Source organism: Falco cherrug, chromosome 4, assembly GCF_023634085.1.
Source record: "Falco cherrug isolate bFalChe1 chromosome 4, bFalChe1.pri, whole genome shotgun sequence".
NCBI classification, from domain to species: Eukaryota; Metazoa; Chordata; class Aves; order Falconiformes; family Falconidae; genus Falco; species Falco cherrug.
In genome coordinates, this window is record NC_073700.1 from 47,560,296 (window position 1) to 47,566,820 (window position 6,525).

Genomic DNA, 6,525 nt, shown 5'->3' on the forward strand with positions numbered 1-6,525 from the left:
GTCACCAGTGGGGTTAGAGGACACCTTTAACCAAAGAGCTCCTGGGGTAGGTGGGTGGCGGAGGGGTTGGGGGTGTCGGACTGGACACGGTCACACCAAACTAAACCAATTTATTGCTGGAAGGAGAGCGTGGGAGAGAGGGAAGGAGCGGGAAGGGGCAGGTGCCGCAGCGTATTTTGCCAATCACAACCCAAAAACTAATGGCAAAGCAAATCTCATCCCCCCAGGACCCCACTCCCCGCCACTAATTTTTTCCCCTAACGTTGTTTCTTCTTGTCTTGTCGTGACGTGGTGACGATGGTGGTGGACTCCTGAACCCCATCGAGTAGTATTCAAGGGCTGAAAAGCCAGGAAGGGGGCCTTGGTTTGGGAAGTGAAAAACACACAGGAAAAAAAAAAAAAAAAAAAAAGGGAAAAAAAGGAAAAGAAAGAAAAGAAAAAAATAAAAGGAAAAAAAAAAAAGAGTAAATGCCACAGGCCCTCAAGGATGCAAAGACATTTCTAGTGAGAACCCGAGAATAAAGGCTACCTCACTTGAGTTTTCAATTTTTGTGATTTGAAAATCACGTCTGATACCAAAGATTTTGTTGCCTTGTCTGGTCTGTGCTGGAAACGCCACTTTCCCTGCTCCCCGCAGAGGGGCCATCCGAGAGCCCCCCTACCCTGGCCGAGAGCCCCCCCCCCCCCCCCCCAGCCCCCCCCAGCCCCCCCAGATCCCTAGAGAGTGAGGGAGAAGGCAAGCGAGCGACTCCGGGATGGCAGTGTGGTAGATGAGTGCCTTTTTCTTGTACCAAAGGTGTGTGGCCATTTCTTTGCTCCTCTGCTTTGATCCTAAAGACTCACTGTTACCTCAGCTCTCCAAAGGCACGGATTTCGGCAACTCTTGTAGTCTTTGGGTGTTGGGATGAAGGAAAGAAACCCAACCCTTGTCCTAATTGAAGAGAAAGCATCCCCCCTGCCACTCGCTGCGGGAAAGGTGCTGGTTCCCCGACGTGTCCCCCCTCTCTCAGATGTCCCCATGGTCCCCCAGGTCCCTCCATCCATCCCCTCTTCCCCAGGAGCACTGACCTGGTGTTTGGGTCCCTTCGGGGCACCGTTCCTGGCGAAAGGCTTCACTCCGCATCCTTCCCCAGTCCAGCTTGGGGCTGGGACCCTGCAGAAGCCCCCCCGGGTGAAGATGTGGGTTTCATCCCGGGGTGTTTCTTCCTCGCCCAGCTCAGCCTCGGGGCTCGGTTTCCCTCTTTGGTCACGCAGGGAGGGATGGTGGCATTTTTGTCCGGAAAGATGAAGGCAGGAGCAGTGGAACATTCTCCAAACCCCTCCGTTAGGGAGTGGTTTGGAGTGTGGAACCTTCCAGCAGGAACCATTCCTAGAGTCCCCCGAAGGGGCATTTTTGGCTCACTGGGGGAGATGGGCACAGCCGGCTCTGCTCCAGGAGGACCACCGGTGAAGCTGCCCTCCCGCAGCGACTTTTCTGAACGCTTCGCTTAGGGAAACCTGCCCTTGAATCAAACCTACTGGCTTTAGGCTCTGGCTGAGGCGGCTCCTTTTGAGTTGGACCAAACTTGCCCAGGGCCAGCCCCCCTGGTTACAGCAAGCCCGTCCAGGACCCCCCCAGGGTCCTCAGGTGACCCCCCCAGGGTCCTCCATCCCACTGGGCAACCTGACAGAGCAGGTCAGAGCATCCCCCACCCCCATCTCCCCCCCCCCGCCCCCCCTCCACGCCACTGCCTTGGCCAGATCTTGCCCCCCCCCCCGCCCCGTGGCCGTGCCACCCCACTTCTACCCGACACCCCCATGGCTTGTGATACCAAAGACGTTCTCTATGCAGGAGAAAGCCCTCTTTTCCACCCAGCACAGACCTTACAAGCCTTTGACAATGTTCTCTGAAATACCTCAAAATATTTAATGTATAGTTTATGTGATAAAAATAAAAAAAAATTACTTAGCTAGTTTTTGGAATTTGTGACTTGAAGCTTTATACTGTTAAATTATAATTTTGCAGAAGACGGCATGTTCTTATTTCTTTGACGCGTTCAATGGGAGACATATTGAATGTTAAGGAAATGAAAGCTGGATAGTTTCACGATTTTAAAAAAAAAAGAGAGAGAAAGAGAGAGAGAAAGAGAGAGAGAAAGATTAAAAAAAAGGACCCTTGGAGTTTACAGATTTCATATTTAAACAAGTCCTTTTAAAAAAAAAAAAAGAAAAAAAAGAAAAACTAATAATGATGACAATACCTTTGCGTTCAGATGTGTTACTTTTCTCTGAGTCATGTCGTACAAGAGTATTTATTATATGTGTTCTGTGTTCAAATGTAATTTAAAGAAGACAAAAAAAAAAGAAAAAAAAAAGACAAGATGAGAATTTGATTTATGCATGAAAAAAATATACTCTTTCTTGAAGTAATGTAATAATTATTCGGGGAGGGGTGGTCGGGTGGGAGCGGGAGGGGAGAAACTGTGCTTTTTTTGTCCACGAGTTTTCGGTTGATGAGGACTTCTCTGCATGGATCACGTTTTTTTCCAACTCACGCAGCCACGGGAGAGTCGTCGTTTATCCCCTTGGTTTCTTCCTTTGCCTCTTTTCTTCCTTTCCTCACCCTGAAAATCCCACGGCAGCGATGCTCGGGGGTCCCCCGGGAAGGAGGGAGTGCACGGTGTGGTCCTGTGCCCGGCAAACAGGGTAAGGGTATCCGGGGCATGGGACCCTGGCGTCCCCCCGCCGCCGTGGGGTCTGGCTCCTCGCTGTGCTTTGGGTTTGGATTTTTGTTGGATTTTTTTTGTTGTTGTTGTTTTTTGGCTTTATCCAGCTCTGTGGGTACCCGAGCGCAGACCAGAGGAGAGACCATCAGCCTCCACAACCTGAGCCGGCAAAGCTGCGGGGCTTCTCGTGTGCTCTGAGACAAGGGAAACGACCCCCAGGCACCCCAAACCTCTCCCCCGGGGCCGGGGCTGAGACTATTCCAGCTGATGCTCCCAAGTCCCCGTCACCCCTGGGGTGACCTCACAGACCTGCCACTGCCCTTGCACGGAACAAGGTGCTGATGATGGTGCCGCATCAACACCCAGCCGGACCCGGGGATGGACTGGAGCGACCTGTTTCTGAGGTTTTTCTCCCCAAGGATGTAGTTGGGGTCAGAGGTAGCACCCAGCACCCAGTGCCTGTCCCTGCCAGGCTTTCCCAGCCCTGTACCCGCTCGGGCTGGAGGGGGAAGAAGTGTCCAGCCGGTGGAAGAGGTCCTGGAGGACCCCAGGCCACCAGTAGGTCTCAGGGGACTTCGGAAGGTCTCCCTGCTGGCCCTAGACAGCCAGGGACCTTTCTGCAAATGTCCAGAGAGCCCCCCCCGAACAGGGCTGCATCCCCTGCTCCTTCCTCCCCCTGCTTCTCCTCTCCTTGCTTAAAGACAGGAGGAGAGGAGCAGTAAGGGGTCACGTCTTTGGAGGTCAGGAAAGTGAGGGGGGCCCGGAGGCAGCAGCGGTACCTGCTGCTTTCTGCTCCCCTGCCCTTACCAGAGCATTTCCCTTAAAACGCTGGTTCCTCAGCCTGCTGCAGCCTCTTCACCGCTCCATCCTTTGCCTCCCTCGCTGAAGGTGGCCCCAAAGCTTAGCCCACAGCAAGGAAAGAGGTCTCAGCTTCTTTGAGCCCCACCAAAGAGGCCCCCAAAAGCAAAGTACATTTTTTTTTCAGTCTGCATCTCTTGCCCAATGCACTGTCCCTGCAGCCTTCGCCGCCTTCATGGCCAGCACTGGGTGGTGGTGGGGGACATGGCTCAGTACCAGGTGGTGGTGGGGGACACTGGACCCACTGACCCAGGACCTGGGTTTTAGGCAGACGTGATGCTTATTCCCTCAGCACCGTTCATCTGCTCATCTGCTAACCCACCTTCCTGTCCTCTGGGGAGCTCTGCCTCACCCCCGTGTTCCACCCATGAGACTTTTCCAGCATGAGAAGCTTTGGGGCTTGGAGGCCAGGACCTCATTTCCAACCACAAAGTCTTACCACACTTGGATGCAGCCCACAGTACCAAATCCTCGGACCTTACAGACAACAGCTGGTTTCCATCACAAACCCAGTGGCTCGGGAAGCCCCAGAGGAGCCAAGTGCCCTCCCCTGTCCTTCAGCCCCCCAGGACTTGCTGGACCATCCTGCCCCACACCAGACCCGCCGTGCCTGCTGCCCACATCAACCAAAATGCCCTGAGGAGCAACTTGCCACGATACCAAAGATTATTTTTTTTCCCTGCAGGTAATGACAATCCGAGCTCTGTCCTAAAGACAATTCTCTCAACCAAGGTTGACCCCGAAGGGCGTTTTTGTGCTGTGGGGAGCAGGGGCAAAACCGGGACCCCAGGGGCACCTCAGAGGGTGATGGGGATGTGGATGGTCAGAGGGTGAGAAACAGGAGGGGACCCAGGTTCTCCCACCAAGACCTGGTAGTTCAGCCTGGCCACTGTATTCTACTTCAAATGTGCAAGTTTTCAGGGATTTGGGTCATTTCATTGTGCCCCCCAGGCTCTCCGGTTCTGCCTTGGGTGGAAGGTTTCCACCAATGGCTTTTGTGCTTTGAAAACCCAGCGCTGGCAGCAGGACAGCGCTGTCCCTGTCCCGCCGGGCAAGCAGGAGGAACACAGGCTCCCCAGGATCCCTGACTGGGGTTTAGCCATTGTCACCCCCCACTATGGCACAGCCAGAGCCAAGCTTTTCCTTCACTAATGATGGCTCCATTGATGGGACATGGCCATGGAGCGAGCCAGAAGATGGCGTTTCTCCATGCCAAGAAATAACTTTGCAAAAAAAAATAAATATAATTGCCACCCATCCCTTTTCCTGAAGCCTGGGTGGGGAAGATGATGGGCTGCTCAGGACCCCTGTCCCCAGCCTGCTTTGGGCACTGTGAGGATGCTGCTGGGCTGGGTTGGCTGCTGACACCGCGACCCGGTCACCCTCATCGCCGCCACGTGTCCCCGTCACTAAATCAGCTCCTTTTCCCTTGTCTCAGAGGACACCCGCAGCCGAGGTGGGGCTGGACCTGCAGATGCTGCTGCACAGAATCCAGTTCCTCTTGCGTCTGCCTTTCTTTGGGGTTTTTAAAGAGAGGAAATTAAAAGTGCAAACGACAAAACGCAGTTGTTTTGTTTTTTTTCTTTTTTTTTTTCCCCCCTTAAATTTCTAAAGGAAAAAATTAAAGTCAGAATCAATCCCAGCCAAGAAGAACCCGCAGCCTCGGGTTTGCCAGTCCAGCCACCTCCAGAAAGCACTGCTCATTTTTCTGGATAGCAATAGACGACACTCGCCCTCGTCCCGCACGGTCCGAGGGCTGCATCTCTGAGTTTTTAAATGACTTTTTCCTTCTAATTAAATTGAACTTTTTTTTCCTGCTGCTTCATCGTTACTCTCATGGGATAGGTTTTACTCTACAGCGAAATGCAATTGTTACTCCTCTGTGTCTTGCAACTATATTTGTTTAAGCTATTTACAAACGTTAAAAAAGGAAAAAAAAAATTAAAAAAAGAGTCTTATGTGTCAGGCACTTTATCCAAACTGTGCTGTGTGCTCTGGAGTTTGTTCCTCGTTCTTTGCAATGACTCATGCAGGGGAAGTTATCAGGAAATTTAACTCCAGCCTGTCAACAGGTTTTAAAACAGAAAGAAAGAAAGAAAAAAAAAAATCTCTATTTGTTCATCCTCTACTGGTCATGACTGTGTTGTATTTCTGCAGCTTTCTGTTTCTTCAATAAATTATTTTCTAGTCATTCACCCTGGCGCGTGTGTGTGTCCCGCGGCGATGCTCATGGGTGGGTTCCCCACGGCAGGAGGGGGGCTGCTTTGGGGGAGCAGCCCCAGTTTAACCACCCCGACTCCTCTCCCCAGACCTGGCCGGAGAGCATCGGAGGGGGGGAGGTTTGGGGATTGTGCCCAGGCGGCTGGGAAAGGTTCCTTCTCCCAGTTTCCCACCTGGTAGCTGCAGGGGTGAGAGCTTTCCCAGAGGAAGCCTCGGATACTTCTATTTCTTGGCACCGTCTGCACCCTTCTGGCCAGAGCCCAAGGAAAACACTTTAATTCTCACAAACTCTGTGCAGATGAGGCCAAAGCACTTGTTAAACAAACCCATCAAGCCGCGCTTGCTGCAGGCAGGTCCAAGCCCCCCTGGCTGATTGAATTATTTCTCTTTTTACCTGAACGTCTTGTCCTACCATGCGTTTTGCCATGGCACAAGTGCTGGCAGGTGGCAAAGAGCTGGTGGCATACACCAAGGGACCGCAGGACCCTTCTGTGCAGCTTTCTCCCTTGGTAGCACAACAGCCAGTTACAGGAGAGGAGAGAAAAGCTAAAGTCCTTTTAATTAAAAAATAAAACCAGTAAAAAAGGTGATCCAGTCACCCGTCAGTCGTTCACAGACAACTTTTCCAGCAGGCAATACTGATGTCCCCAAGGTGACGTGTGCTCCGGTGCCCGCTGGGCAGAGCTGATGCACGGCCACCCCCAGGCTTTGCCCTCCCCCCCAAAGTACTTTGCAGGGCTTT